Source organism: Triticum aestivum, chromosome 2B, assembly GCF_018294505.1.
Source record: "Triticum aestivum cultivar Chinese Spring chromosome 2B, IWGSC CS RefSeq v2.1, whole genome shotgun sequence".
Lineage (NCBI taxonomy): Eukaryota > Viridiplantae > Streptophyta > Magnoliopsida > Poales > Poaceae > Triticum > Triticum aestivum.
In genome coordinates this window covers 40,216,019-40,231,321 of record NC_057798.1, presented here as the reverse complement: position 1 = coordinate 40,231,321, position 15,303 = coordinate 40,216,019, and positions in this window count along the sequence as shown.

Below are 15,303 nucleotides of genomic sequence, written 5' to 3'. Positions count from 1 at the left end.
ATACAGCGGCTCTCGCGGCAGAAGTACAAAGCAGCCTCTTAAGGCAATTCTCGAGTCCGGCCGTTAAGTGGCCGGACATAGCTAAGCGCGCCCGGAGTAACCTACAACAAGACCACCTGGCACGTTCCGAGCACGCGTAGCAGTGCGGCCCCAACCCCAGCCCCTGTAAAACGTCAAGACAGGTCCTTCGCGTATACCATTACGCTCTGAAGATACCATGGGCATGGGGAGAGGGGCGCGACCACGATAGGCCCAGACTACGGTTCAACCACACCAGGGGCTCTCAAGTGTGTTGTTCTTTTTTTCTTTTTCTTTCTTTCTATTTTTTACCCGCAGGACTCCGTTCGTCAGAGGCCCTGTCCGGCAATAGACCTGCCGAACTCACGATGCAACAGCCAGGGAAGAAGAAAGGCTACGGCAAATATTCAGGTGGTCTCCATTACGAGCATTAAATCTGTTTTATGTACCATTCCGCAGCCTACCCCTGGAGGGGGACATATTTTACAGTCCCATCCCTTGCTTATCGCAGCATTTGTATCGTTCTGCACTTATAGCAGTTTTTCTTGCATCAGTAATGCAGCATCCTTTTGCTTCCAATTGCATTTCTCCTTTATACATATGTTCATTTATGACATTAAGCATCCATACGTTTTGGTACGCCTAAATACACCAGGGGCTTATGTTTCCCGCATCATGGTGTGATAAGTCCGAACACTTTCACAAGTGCGGCACCCCGAACTTATAGCACTATATGCATCAGCTCTGAATCATGTCTTGGGTCAATAGTTGGGTTTGCCCGGCTCCCATGTTTTGGTGCCTTACGTTCCGTTGTATCGGCTAAGGTAGCACTGGGAGAACCACTGCGATTGTGCCCCAGTTGAGTTGGGTTAACGCCTCAGTGCAGAAAGCTAAAACTGACCATCATGATGAGGCGAGAGCTGGTCGCTGTTCGAGAGGTTTTTGCGAGTCCTTAAAGACTTATGCCGCTCAGAGCGAGGAACCGGATTTTGTCTGGCCCAGGCGTGGATAGCGCCCCAAATTCGGCCTTCCAAAGACTAGGGGCTTCGCCAAAATTTAAAATTATAGAATTCTATGGCTAAGTGAGAGTGTTCAAGCACTATAAGTCCGGTTGCCTTGTTCGTTGCGTTGAGCGCCTCCCTAGATGGACCCAAATATGGGAACAAGAGCGCTCAAATTTATCCCGAGCACCCCAGCACTCGTGGCGTGGGGGCTGAAGCCGACGACTTGCCATCTCTCAGATTTGATAAACAGCCGCACAGAAGGTAATATTTTAAATTAAAAAGCGTTGCTTCACGCAAATGAACTAAGTTTTCAGCGCACAGGATAACAAAATGTGAGTCTACGGAAATATTACATCTTTTGAGCACTCACCCACAATAGTGCGGGCGCCCTTCAGCACACTCTTATAATACATCTCGGGCGTGCGATGCTCCTTCCCCTCTGGTGGGGGGTCCATCACAAGCTTCTGGGCATCCATCTTGCCCAAGTGCACCTTTGCACGGGCAAGGGCCCGACGGGCACCCTCAATATAGGCGGAGTGCTTGATAACTTCAACCCACGGGCACGCATCCACCAGCCGCCGCACCAGGCCGAAGTAGCTCCCAGGCATAGCCTCCTTAGGCCACAGCCGAACTATGAGGCCCTTCATGGCCTGTTCGGCCGCCTTGTGGAGCTCGACCAGCTGCTTCAGCTGGTCGCTAAGGGGCACCAGATGTCCGGCCTCAGCATATTGAGACCAGAAGACCTTCTCCGTCGAGCTCCCCTCCTCGGCCCGGTAGAATGCGGCAGCATCGGACACGCTGCGAGGAAGATCTGCGAATGCTCCTGGAGAGCTCCGAATTTGGGTAAGCGACAGGTAATTAACACTCACATGCTTACTTTGCATGAAAAATGCCTTACCCACTGCTATTTTCTTTACCACCTCGATCTCCTGGAGGGCCTTGTTGGCTTCGGCCTTAGCGGCTTTGACACTCTCAAGAGCCGTTGCAAGCTCAGACTCTCGAGTTTTCGAGTCACGCTCCAGGCTCTCATGTTTCTTCACGAGATCCTGGCGCTCTTGTTGTACCTCCGCCACCCGCCCCTCCTGTTTCTCTCGCTCGGTGCGCTCCGCAGCCGCATTGCGTTCGGCCGTGGCCACCGCCTCTTTCAGGGTCGCCGCCTCGTTAGTGGCCCCTGCAATACCCACGTTATCCTCGTCATTCTTTTTGCAACCCAAATCCTTCTCTGTAAGGTGCAATTTTAATAAGGTGTTACTCACCTTCCTTGTCCTCGAACTGCTTCTTGGCATGGCCGATCTCGTTCTCGGACCGCTCGAGGTTCTTCTTCAAAGTATCGACCTCCACAGTCAGTGCGGCAGAGGTCAGCAGTGCAGCCTGCAATCCCATATTGACATATTTTTCATGACTCCTGTGTACATCTTATTCGATCCTCAGTCCGGCTTTTCTTTCCGGACACCGACCCGAGCATCAGGGGCTACTGTCTATGCGGTACCATTTTATACATATTGAAATTCTTACCTCAAAACCTATTAGAAGGCTGTTGCAGGCTTCGGTCAGCCCGCTCTTGGCGAGCTGCACCTTCTGAATCACCGCACTCATAACAGTGCAGTGTCCCTCTTCAATAGAGGCGCCATTGAGCGCCTACAGCAAATTATCCGGCACCTCCGGTTGGACGGAGGCAGCCGGCATCACGGTCTTGCCCTTCTTGCGAAGGTGTCGCCCGCCGGACTCCGGAGCCACTGTGGGTTCCGGAGCCGAGTCCGGTGCAAAGTCCGGAAGGTTGTCCTGCGACACCTCCGGGGCCTCCTCCTCCTGGCGGGTCCCTTCCTAGGATCCCACCTCGGCGTCGTCCGTGTCACGGGGGGTGGAGGCGGTCGGAAGAGAATCCATATCCGACGCACCTAAGGACCCGCTCGACGAAGCAGGGAGATCGTCCTTGGGCGGACTGTAGGGTTGTATGCGGCATTAGAAAGACATTGCGTGGCAAAGAAAAAAGATAAACCATGAAGTTATTCGGGTGTCTGGATACTCACGATCTCGCCAGGGGCTTGGCCCTTGGAGGCCAGTCCTCGCCGTCGTCACTGGCTTGGCGGAGCAGTCCGGGGGAAGAGTTTTTCCCCTCTTGGACCCTTCGGCCTCCCTTGTTGGGGAGGCCTTCCTTTTCTTCTCTACCCCCACTGGGAAAGAGGCTTTCTTCTTCTCCTCCTCACCTTGGTGAGAGGAGTCGGCCTCGGATTCATCATCCGATAGCACCTGAAAACGGGAACTCTTCCAAGTCCTCGTGGGCTTCTTCTTGGCCTTCTTCTCCGGCACCACATGGGGTGCCGGAGCCAGCAGCCCCATCAAACGGGCGTCCGCTGGGTCCTCTGGCAATGGGGCCGGACAGATAGCCTGTGCGGCCTTCATCAGCCAGTCCTGTCAAAGGAAAGGGAGTTTAGATCCCACATAGAGTCAAACTATGGAAAACACGCGTCCCTTAAAGGACAGAATCACTTACCTCATCAGCTGGACGCTCCAAGCTGAATCCGCGATCTTCAGTAGCGGATGCGGGAGCCTCGGCACCCTTGAACAGCACCTTCCAAACATCTTCGTACGTAGTGTCGAAGAGCCCCTTCAGAGTCTGGTGCTGCGCCAGATCGAACTCCCACATGTTGAAGCCCCGTCGTTGGCACGGGAGAATCTGGCGGATGAGCATGACCTGGACTATGTTGACAAGCTTGAGCTTCTTGTCCACCAGCTTTTGGACGCAGGCTTGGAGTCCGGTCAGCTCCTCCGAATCGCCCCAAATCCGGCCACTCTCTTTCCAGGAGGTGAGCCGTGTGGGGATGCCGGATCTGAATTCGGGGGCCGCTGCCCAATCAGGGTCCCGCGGCTCGGTGATGTAAAACCACCCCGATTGCCACCCCTTGATGGTTTCCACAAAAGTGCCCTCCAGCCACGTAACGTGGGACATCCTGCCCACCATGGCGCCTCCGCACTCCGCTTGGGTGCCCTTCACAACCTTCGGCTTGACACTGAAGGTCTTGAGCCACAAGCCGAAGTGGGGCTGGATGCAGAGAAAGGCCTCACACACGACGATAAACGCCGAGATGTTGAGGATGAAATTCGGGGCCAGATCATGGAAATCCAGGCCGTAGTAGAACATGAGCCCCCGGACAAAGGGATGGAGCGGGAAGCCCAGTCCGCGGAGGAAATGGGGAAGGAATACTACCCTCTCATGGGGCTTGGGGTGGGGATGAGCTCTCCCTCAATGGGGAGCCGGTGCGCAATGTCGCTGGACAAGTATCCGGCGTTGTGCAGCTTCTGGATCTGCCCCTCCGTGACGGAGGAGGCCATCCACTTGCCTCCTGCTCCGGACATATTTGGAGAAGGTCGAGGTGAGATGTGAGAGCTTGGGCGCTGGAGCTCGAGTTCGCATAGATGGATAAGCCAAGGAGGAAGAAGGCGCAGGTAAAAGGGTTGGATCTTTATCCCCTTATATGGGTGGACGCAAACATGCGTCCCCACCGGCCTGATAAAACTCGCTTATCCCCCAAGCGCCGCAATCAATGGCGCGGTTGGCTTACCCACGTCCATATTGATGGGAATCCCAGAATAAGGGGAACACGGTCTCTGCTTTGACAAGACGTGCCAAGGAAACCGCTTCGCTAAACGCGCTGAGGTGGTACAATAAAGACAATTTCAGTAAAGGCTTGGTAGTGGTGTGACGTCATGCCATTAAATACGTCAGCAGATTGAACTTGTGTAAATATTATTCTCTCTACGGTGGTATGTGGAAATTATTTTGCAGAGCCGGACACTATCCTGGTGTTCACAATCTTCTATGAAGTATTCGGAGGAAGAACCCGCCTTGCAATGCCGAAGACAACATGCGCGCCGGACTCGTCGTCATTGAAGCCTGGTTCAGGGGCTACTGAGGGAGTTCCGGACTAGGGTTGTCCGGATAGCCAAACTATCATCATCGGCCGGACTCCAAGACTATGAAGATACAAGATTGAAGACTTCGTCCTGTGTCCGGATGGGAGTTTCCTTGGCGTGGAAGGCAAGCTTGGCGATACGGATATGTAGATCTCCTACCATTGTAACCGACTCTGTGTAACCCTAGCCCTCTCCGGTGTCTATATAAACCGGATGGCTTTAGTCCGTAGGACGAACAACAATCATACCATAGGCTAGCTTCTAGGGTTTAGCCTCCTTGATCTCGTGGTAGATCTACTCTTGTAACCCACATCATCAATATTAATCAAGCAGGACGTAGGGTTTTACCTCCATCAAGAGGGCCCGAACCTGGGTAAAAACATCGTGTCCCTCGTCTCCTGTTACCATCCGCCTAGACGCACAGATCGGGACCCCCTACACGAGATCCGCCGGTTTTGACACCGACACTAGGCCTTGTTTCCTACCATTGCAATACCGTTTACACTCACTTTTATCGCTTGCTACCTTGCTGTTTTTATATTTTCAGATTACAAAAACCTATATCTACCATCATTATTGCACTTGTATCACCATCTCTTCACCGAACTAGTGCACCTATACAATTTACCATTGTATTGGGTGTGTTGGGGACACAAGAGACTCTTTGCTATTTGGTTGCAGGGTTGTTTGAGAGAGACCATCTTCATCCTACGCCTCCCACGGATTGATAAACCTTAGGTCATCCACTTGAGCGAAATTTGCTACTGTCCTACCAACCTGTGCACTTGCAGGCCCAACAATTTCTACAAGAAGAAGGTTGTGTATTAGACATCAAGCTCTTTTCTTGCGCCGTTGCCGAGGAGGCTAGGTAAGCGGCACTCACACCCTGTCAACTAAGCTCTTTTCTGGCGCCGTTGCCGGGGAGGTGAGTGCTTCAAGGTATATCTTTAGATCTTGCAATCGAGTCTTTTAGTTTCTTGTTTTATCACTAGTTTATTTTGTAAAAGAAAACTACAAAAAAATGGAATTGAGTTTGTCTCATATGCTTCATATTTTTAATATCTTTCGTGAGAATGATGGAAAGGAAAATTGTGCTCAAGTGCTAGAAGGAGAATGCAATATAATGTTTGGTACTAGATCTTTGTATGATGAGCATGATTGCAATGTTGTTAGTATGAATTCCTTGAATATCCATGGTGCTAATGATATGCAAAGCCACAAGCTTGGGGAAGCTATGTTTGATGAATATGATATTTTTTGTCCCCCAAGTTTTTATGAGAATATTTATTATGATGAAAGCATGGCTCCTATTTATGATGATTGTATTGATGAAAGTGGGTTTGGAAGAGTGTCAACTTTAGGAAGTAATGATCCCACTATTTTGGAGGATGTTGAATCTTATTGTGATGAACATGAAAGTGGATTTGTAAGAGTGTCAACTTTATTTAGTGATGATTCCACTATTTCGGAAGAGGTTCCAATTGATTATGAGAACAAAGTTGCCATCTATGATGATTATTGTGATGACTTGAATGCTATTAAGAATAATGATAACTATGAAACTTGTCATCATGATTTTAGTTTTCAATTGGATTATGCCTCACATGATAATTATTTTGTTGAGTTTGCTCCCACTACTATTCATGAGAAGAAATTTTCTTATGTGGAGAGTAGTAAATTTTCTATGCTTGTAGACCATGAAAATAATGCTTTAGGTGCTGGTTATATTGTTGAATTCATTCATGATGATACTGAAAATTATTATGAGGGAGGAGCGTATGCTTGTAGGAATTGCAATAATATCAAGTTTCCTTTCTATGTGTTGAAAATTTTGAAGCTATGCTTGTTTTACCTTCCTATGCTAGTTGATTGTTGTTCCCATAAGTTGTTTGCACAAAAAAAACCTATGCATAGGAAGTGGGTTAGACTTAAATGTGCTAGTCATATTCTTCATGATGCTCCCTTCATGTTTCAATTCTTATCTTTTATGTGAGCATCATTGTCATCATCATGCCTAGCTAGAAAGGCATTAAAGAAAAGCGCTTGTTGGGAGACAGCCCAATATTTACCCTTACTGTTCCTGTGTGTCCACATGATTATGCTACTGTATTAATCATGTTTTATAGCTTTTGTTTCAATAAATTGCCAGGTAGAACCTTTGGGAAGACTTGGGTGAAATCTTTATAATCTTGCTGTGAAAAAACAGAAACTTTAGTGCTCACGAGAATAGCTGCCTTTCTTTACTGAAGAGTGCTTTTAGGTTGATTGTTTTTGTAGATGATTAATAGACTAATTCCTCAGGTCCAAATATTTATATCAGAATTTTTTGAGTTCCAGAAGTATACGTTTGATACAGATTACTACAGACTGTTCTGTTGTTGAAAGATTCTGTTTTTCATTGTGTTGTTTGCTTATTTTGATGAATCTATGGCTAGTATGTAAGGGTATGAACCATAGAGAAGTTATAATACAGTAGGTTTAACACCAATATGAATTTAGAATGAGTTCATTACAATACCCTAAGTGGTGGTTTTATTTTCTTATACTAACGGAGCTTACGAGTTTTGTTTTGAGTTTTGTGTGGTTGAAGTTTTCAAGTTTTGGGTAAAAGATTCGATGGACTATGGAATAAGGAGTGGAAAGAGCCTAAGCTTGGGTATGCCCAAGGCATCCCAAGGTAATATTAAAGGACAACCAAGCAACTAAGCTTGGCGATGCCCCGGATGGCATCCCCTCTTTCGTCTTCGTTCATCGGAAACTTTACTTGGAACTATATTTTTATTCACCACATCATATGTGTTTTGCTTGGAGCGTCATTTTCTTTTGTTAGTTTTTGCTTGCTGTTAGTTAGAATAATGTTTTGAATCTTTAGTTTCAATAAAAATGTCAAGGATAGCCTTTGCCTTGCTTATTTTGCTAGTATACATGTTGCTGTTTGAAAACAGAAAGTTTACCGCTGTTGCAAAAATTCCCTAGAAAAGTCAGAGAATGGTAAAATGTTGAATCCTTTTGCATATTGAGCTCTGATAAATCTTCTACAGCGTAGTATTTTTCTTATAATTGTTCTAGTTAGGGAAATATTGATACTCTTGCATTCTTTACAGACTGTACTGTTTTGGCAGATTGCTGTTATGTTTGCATATGTTTGCTTGTTTAATGATTCTATTTGAGGATAGGAGTATTAAATATGCAGAGACATTCATTATGCAATGTTGAATAATAATTAGTGATTTGTTACAGTAGAAAATGATAAGGTTTTGCATTGGTTTATACTAACCTATCTCACGAGTTCTTGTTGAGTATGTTGTGGATGAAGCCTTTGATAAAAAGACAAACCATGATATGAGAGGAATTAAGGAGACACAAAAGTTCAAGCTTGGGGATTCCGAAGGCACCCCAAGATAATATTTCAAGAAGTCTCAAGCATCTAAGCTTGGGGATACCCCGGTAGGCATCCCACCTTTCTTCTTCAACAACTATCGATTAGTATCGGTTGAGCCTAAGTTTTTGCTTCTTCACATGAGTTGTGCTATCCTTGAAATGTCATTTTATTTTGTTTTTCTTGCTGCTTGAATACAATACCAAGATATGAAATTCTTAAATGAGATAGAGTCTTAACATAGTTACATAATTATTTAGCTACTCATTGATCTTCACTTATATCTTGTTGGAGTAGTTTGTCATTTACTCGTGTGCTTCACTTATATCCTATGAGTAAATGGTTGAATGAGTTGATTGTAATAAATCTGAAATTGTATATGTCTCATTTTCTTATCCCATGGGTAGAAATGACTTCACATCTAAGAAGTAGAGGTTGTAAATTTATTGACGGTTAGCAAGCATTGTATTGGTCATTTGAACAATTCATGAAAGAATATTGAAGGAAGAGAGATTTCACATATAAATATACTATCCTAGACATATTTTATAATTGTAAGCACTCATTATGGATGACATGCTAAAGAGTTGATGTTGGACAAGGAAGACAATGTAATGGGTTGTGTTTTCTCACATCTCAGTTAAACTATATTGTCATGGATCATTCAAACATGTTGAGCTTGCCTTTCCCCCTCATGCTAGCCAAAATTCCTTGCACCAAGTAGAGATACTACTTGTGCTTCCAAATATCCTTAAACCCAGTTTTTGCCATGAGAGTCCACCATACCTACCTATGGATTGAGTAAGATCCTTCAAGTAAGTTGTCATCGGTGCAAGCAATAAAAATTGCTTGTAAATATGCATGACTTATTAGTGTGGAGAAAATAAGCTTTGTACGATCTTGTTATGGAAGCAATAAAAGCGACGGACTACATAATAAAGGTCCATATACAAGGGGCAATATAAAGTGACGTTCTTTCACATTAAGATTTTAGTGTATCCAACCCTAATAGCGCGTGACAACCTCTTCTTCCCTCTGCGAAGGGCCTATCTTTTACTTTATGTCTTTTACTTTATGAAAGAGTCAAGGTGATCTTCACCTTTCCCTTTTTCATTTTATCCTTTGGCAAGCACTTTGTGTTAGAGTGATCCTAATATATATATCCAATTGGATGTACGTTACCATGAACTATTATTGGTGACATCACCCAAAGGTGAATACGTTTGGAGGCAACATTATAAGCCCCAATCTTTCTCTGTGTCTGATTAAAACTTCATAACCACAAGTATTGCGTGAGTGTTAGCAATTGTAGAAGACTATATGATAGTTGAGTATGTGAAGTTTGCTAAATCAAAGCTCTGACATAGACAATTCCTGGAAGTAAGATGAATCGCAATTTTTTGATAACTAAGAATGAAGTTTGCTAGTTTTCAAGAAAGTTTATGGTCTATGCTTTAACATGTGAATAGCTTGTTACTTGATTATGAATAGTTTTATGAGATGAACTACTGTTATGACATATAAACATGCTAGAAAAGGTGATTGAAATTATCATTGATCAAACTTGTGCACCTTCTACAATTCACACTTCATAAATTCTTTCTTTTATCATTTACCTACTCGAGGACGAGCAGGAATTAATCTTGGGGATGCTGATACGTCTCCAACGCATCTATAATTTATGAAGCATTCATGCTATTTTATTATCTGTTTTGAATGATTGTGGGCTTTATTATACACTTTTATATTACTTTTGGGACTAACCTATTAATTGGAGGCCCAGCCCATATTGCTGTGTTATTGCCTGTTTCAGTATTTCGAAGAAAAGGAATATCAAACGGAGTCCAAACGGAATGAAACCTTCGGCAGCGTGATTCTTTTGAAGAATATCACCCAGGAGACTTGGAGTTCACGTTAGAAGAGCCTCGAGGAGGCCATGAGATAGGAAGGTGCCCCCCCCTACTAGGTGCGGCCCCCTGTCTCGTGGGCCCCTCAAGCACCTCACGACCGATTTCTTTCGCCTATATAAGCCTACGTACCCTAAAAACATCAAATATCAAGATAGATCGGGAGTTCCACCGCCGCAAGCCTCTGTAGACACCAGAAACCTCTCAGGAGCCCTTCCCGACACTCTGCCGGAGGGGGGATCCTTCACCGGTGGCTATCTTCATCATCCCGGCGCTCTCCATGACGAGGAGGGAGTAGTTCACCCTCGAGGCTGAGGGTATGTACCAGTAGCTATGTGTTTGATCTCTCTCTCTCGTGTTCCCTCTATGGCATGATCTTGATGTATCACGAGCTTTGCTATTATAGTTGGATCTTATGATGTTTCTCCCCCTCTACTCGCTTGTGATGAATTGAGTTTTCCCTTTGAAGTCATCTTATCGGATTGAGCTTTCATGAGAACACTTGATGTATGTCTTGCCGTGCTTATCTGTGGTGACAATGGGATATCATGTGCCACTTGATGTATGTTTTGGTGACCAATTTGCGGGTTCCACCCATGAACCTATGCATAGGGGTTGGCACACGTTCTTGACTCTCCGGTAGAAACTTTGGGGCACTCTTTGAAGTACTTTGTGTTGGTTGGATGAATCTGAGATTGTGTGATGCATATCGTATAATCATGCCCACAGATACTTGAGGTGACAATGGAGTATCTAGGTGACATTAGGGTTTTGGTTGATTTGTGTCTTAAGGTGTTATTATAGTATGAACTCTAGGATGGATTGAGCGGAAAGAATAGCTTTATGTTATTTTACTACGAACTCTTGAATAGATAGAACAGAAAGGATAACTTTGAGGTGGTTTCGTACCCTACCATAATCTCTTCGTTTGTTCTCCGCTATTAGTTTATTTGGAGTGACTCTTTGTTGCATCTCGAGTGATTGTTATATGATCTATCTATCTTATTATTGTTGAGAGAACTTGCACTAGTGAAAGTATGAACCCTAGGCCTTGTTTCCTACCATTGCAATACCGTTTACGCTCCCTTTTATCGCTTGCTACCTTGCTGTTTTTATATTTTTCAGATTACAAAAACCTATATCTACCATCATTATTGCACTTGTATCACCATCTCTTCGCCGAACTAGTGCACCTATACAATTTACCATTGTATTGGGTGTGTTGGCAACACAAGAGACTCTTTGCTATTTGGTTGCAGGGTTGTTTGAGAGAGACCATCTTCATCCTATGCCTCCCACGGATTGATAAACCTTAGGTCATCCACTTGAGGGAAATTTGCTACTGTCCTACAAACCTGTGCACTTGCAGGCCCAACAACGTCTACAAGAAGAAGGTTGTGTAGTAGACATCACCTGGTAGGGAGGCGGACAGCCACAAAGCTTTAGCGACACCCTGCATCACCTATCGAACTTGTTCGTGCAGTCGCGAAAGCTCTTGTAGCAGATCGCCTGAGGATCCGGGCATCTCCTCTTCGGGACGGCCAGTCAGCATACCTACAGACATAATTCTGTTAGTCTGTTTCTCCGCCGAACTATATAAAAGGTCATTTGAGCACATACAATAAATGCTGCGTTGAAGCCTTTTATTTTCCTTCACGGAGTCGGCCAGCTGGGCCCGAACATCTTTCAATTCCATGCTCAGTCAGGTATTAGCATCCTGGAGATCATTTTTCTCCTGCCTGAGCCGTGTAAGTATACGCTCACCAGCGTCTTGATGCCTTTGAGCTCTCTGTTCATCCTCTTGTAGGATCTCCGGATTCACTCTGGGACTATCTGCGGAATCTGTTATCAGATCTGCAACATGTTAACACTGTTGGTATACGTGATTACGTTTTTTCTCGATAAAGATAAACATTACCAGTTGAGGCCTTCTTGGATTCATCTAGTTTGGCAGCCATGGCCCTTAGCTGGGTTTGACACTTCTCCAGCTCTTGAGACAACAGGTTATTCTTCTTTGTGAGAACCTATTCATACAATGATCCTTAAATCAGTTGTACCAACTATTTCAAGTCTCATGGGCTACTGATATACATAATTATCAGATTTTACTTGCCCGTATATCTTACAAATATTGGTCGGTGGCTCTAGCAAGCCCATCTCGAGCAGCTTGGATGTACGCATCACCCGAGTTGAAGGCATTGAAAGCCTCTTCAGAAAACCCAGGGTCGCGGAGCGCAGCCCGCCGACGGCGATGATTCATGGCGCTCTCCATTTTGGAGTTTGTAGTAGATATTCTATCTGAATCCTCTATATGAGGACTGTCCGGTGTCGCCCCTGTGTTAACCTCCACCCTCGAGACCGGTTTTAGAATCCGGCTGGTGGAGGCATGACGGGTAGGATCCCTGGACATAGTCCGGCGGATGTTCTTTCTGTCAAGACACAATGGATAGTGTCATACTTTAAGATGACAGCCATGGAGCACGTTTAAAACCATACCTCTTTAATGTTGGCTAAGCCGTGTTTCTGTTCGCCTTCCTTTTTAGAAGCCTACCTGGCTTAGGCGCTCCTTATTGGTGAGTTGCCTCGGGTTCGGCGTGGTGCGCCGACCGTCTTCCCTTTAAAAGCATGAGAATTTGCGGTGGGTAAGGCGGAAAGAGTGAATCCTTTTTGGAAGATAAATCTCCTGTTTACTTACATGTGATACAGGGAGGGGGCCGGGATAGTCAGTGATGATGGCCACTTCGGTGCCGTCACAGCTCGCCTGGTAAAACACCCCTTCGACAAGCTCCACGAATATATATGGATCCTCTTCGAATCCGGGGTCAAGGGCCCGGTTGTGGTCCTCTAGCTGTGGAGCCGGGCTGTGGATATCCCTGGTAAATTTCCACCATTCCTGTTATAGATGGACGGAGTAAATATTTATGATAAAGGACTAGGAATGAATAGAGTGGAGTAAGGGATAGCAGGTCACCCAGCTGGGAGGGTTGTACATGGAAAATCCGTCCCGTGGCTTAATGCGGATGAACTCCACTTCTTCTCCTTTGTATAACTCGGACAGTATTTTCACCAGAGCGGTGGTGGAGTCCGAACGTTTCTGACCACAGCAGGTGGCGTCGTCTTCTCCGTTGAAGTGCCACATGGGACGCCCTCGATACTGGAGTGGTTGTACCCCCCGCATTATGCATATTGCCATAACCTCGATTATTGTCAATCCAGATTGAGCAAGCGTATGTATCTTGCTCATCAATTGAAGGACCTCTTTGCTATCTTCCTCCTTGGGGCTCTGGGGACGCCAGTTGTGGCGCTTCTTCAATGGAGTGTTTGTGAACTCAGGAAGACCCATTCGAACTGGGTCAGGAAGGGAGACTTCCTCTATATAAAACCACTCAGAAGGCCACTCTTCGGATACCTTATTCAGTGTGCCGGATAGGTATCCAGTCCCGGCGATGCGCCATATCTTGGCTCCGCCCACTTGGAATATCGATCCCTCTTGATTGCAAGAGACGAGGCAGAACAGCTTCTTCCATAGCTCAAAATGGGCTTCGCAGCCCAGAAATACCTCACAAAGAGCGACGTAACCTGCGATATGCAGGATGGAGGCTGGGGTGAAATTGTGCAACTGGAGGCCATAGTACTCCAAGAGCCCGTGGAGGAACGGATGGATTGGAAATCTGACACCCCTCAGCAAGTAAGGTACAAGGCACACTCGCTCCCCCTTGGATGGATTGGGAGCATTCTCCGCTTGCTCCCCGTCGTCATAAGAAGCCAATCCGGCTCGGACGGGGACTAGGAATGCGGGAGGGAGAAACCCCTGGGTCTGCAACTTCACCAATTGACCGTAGGATACGGTACACTTGTCCCAATTGCCCGGCTTGACGCTATGAGGGCAGAAGGGGGAGCTGAAAGCGCTGGCGATGAAGGAATGGTTTTTTGCGTGTGCTCTCTAATGATTCCTCGCTGAGGGAAGATGGTGTGGATTGGGTCTGAAGATCTCCATCTCTTTAAATACACGCTTTACTTACATGGTTAGGGTGGCAAGTGTAAAAATGCCCCGACTCCTCACATTCGCTCGACACGTGGAAGCTGGAGCCATTGTAGTACAGAAGCCAATGAAGCGTAACATTAAATGAGGAGCCGAACACTACTCTTTACAAACAAGTTCTTTGAAGAATTCGGAGAAGGAACCCGCCTTGCAATGCCGAAGACAATCTGCATGCCGGACTCATCGTCATTGAAGCCTGGTTCGGGGGCTACTGAGGGAGTCCTGGATTAGGGGGTCCTCGGACAGCCGGACTATATATGTTGGCCGGACTGTTGGGCTATGAAGATACAACATAGAAGACTTCGTCCCGTGTTCGGGTAGGACTCTCCTTTGCATGGAAGGCAAGCTTGGCGATTCGGATATGTAGATTCCCTTCTCTGTAACCGACCTGCTGTAACCCTAACCCCCTCCGGTGTCTATATAAATCGGAGGGTGTAGTCCGTAGGACGAGGACAATCACAATCGTAGCCTAGCTTCTACGGTTAGCCTCTATGATCTCGTGGTAGATCAACTCTTGTAATACTCATATCATCAAGATAAATCAAGCAGGAAGTATGGTATTACCTCCATAGAGAGGGCCCGAACCTGGGTAAACATCATGTCCCCCGCCTCTTGTTACCATTAGCCTTAGACGCACAGTTCGGGACCCCCTACCCGAGATCCGCCGGTTTTGACACCGACAATAGGCCGTGTACATAGCAGCCCCTGGGACTCTGTAGGAACTTTGGAGAAGCCTGCATAGGATCAAATTTGGTAGGTCGATTAATAATCTTGACATTTCTTTGGCTAATGCAGGCATCTTCCATGGCTGCGGATTCTAATGCTGCAATACTAGAGGAGATGGATCGGAAGCTCAAGCTTTCCGAAAAGAGCATGACCTTGTCAAAATAACAGCTTGACGAGGCGCAAGGTAGGGCCTATAACGAGATGTGTATTTGCTTGATGCCGGATATTGACTATCCAGACTGCATACTAATCCTTTATCACAATGGCCCTACAGCTGCCATCGCGGAGGTCGGGGGCTTGAGGGAGGCCTTG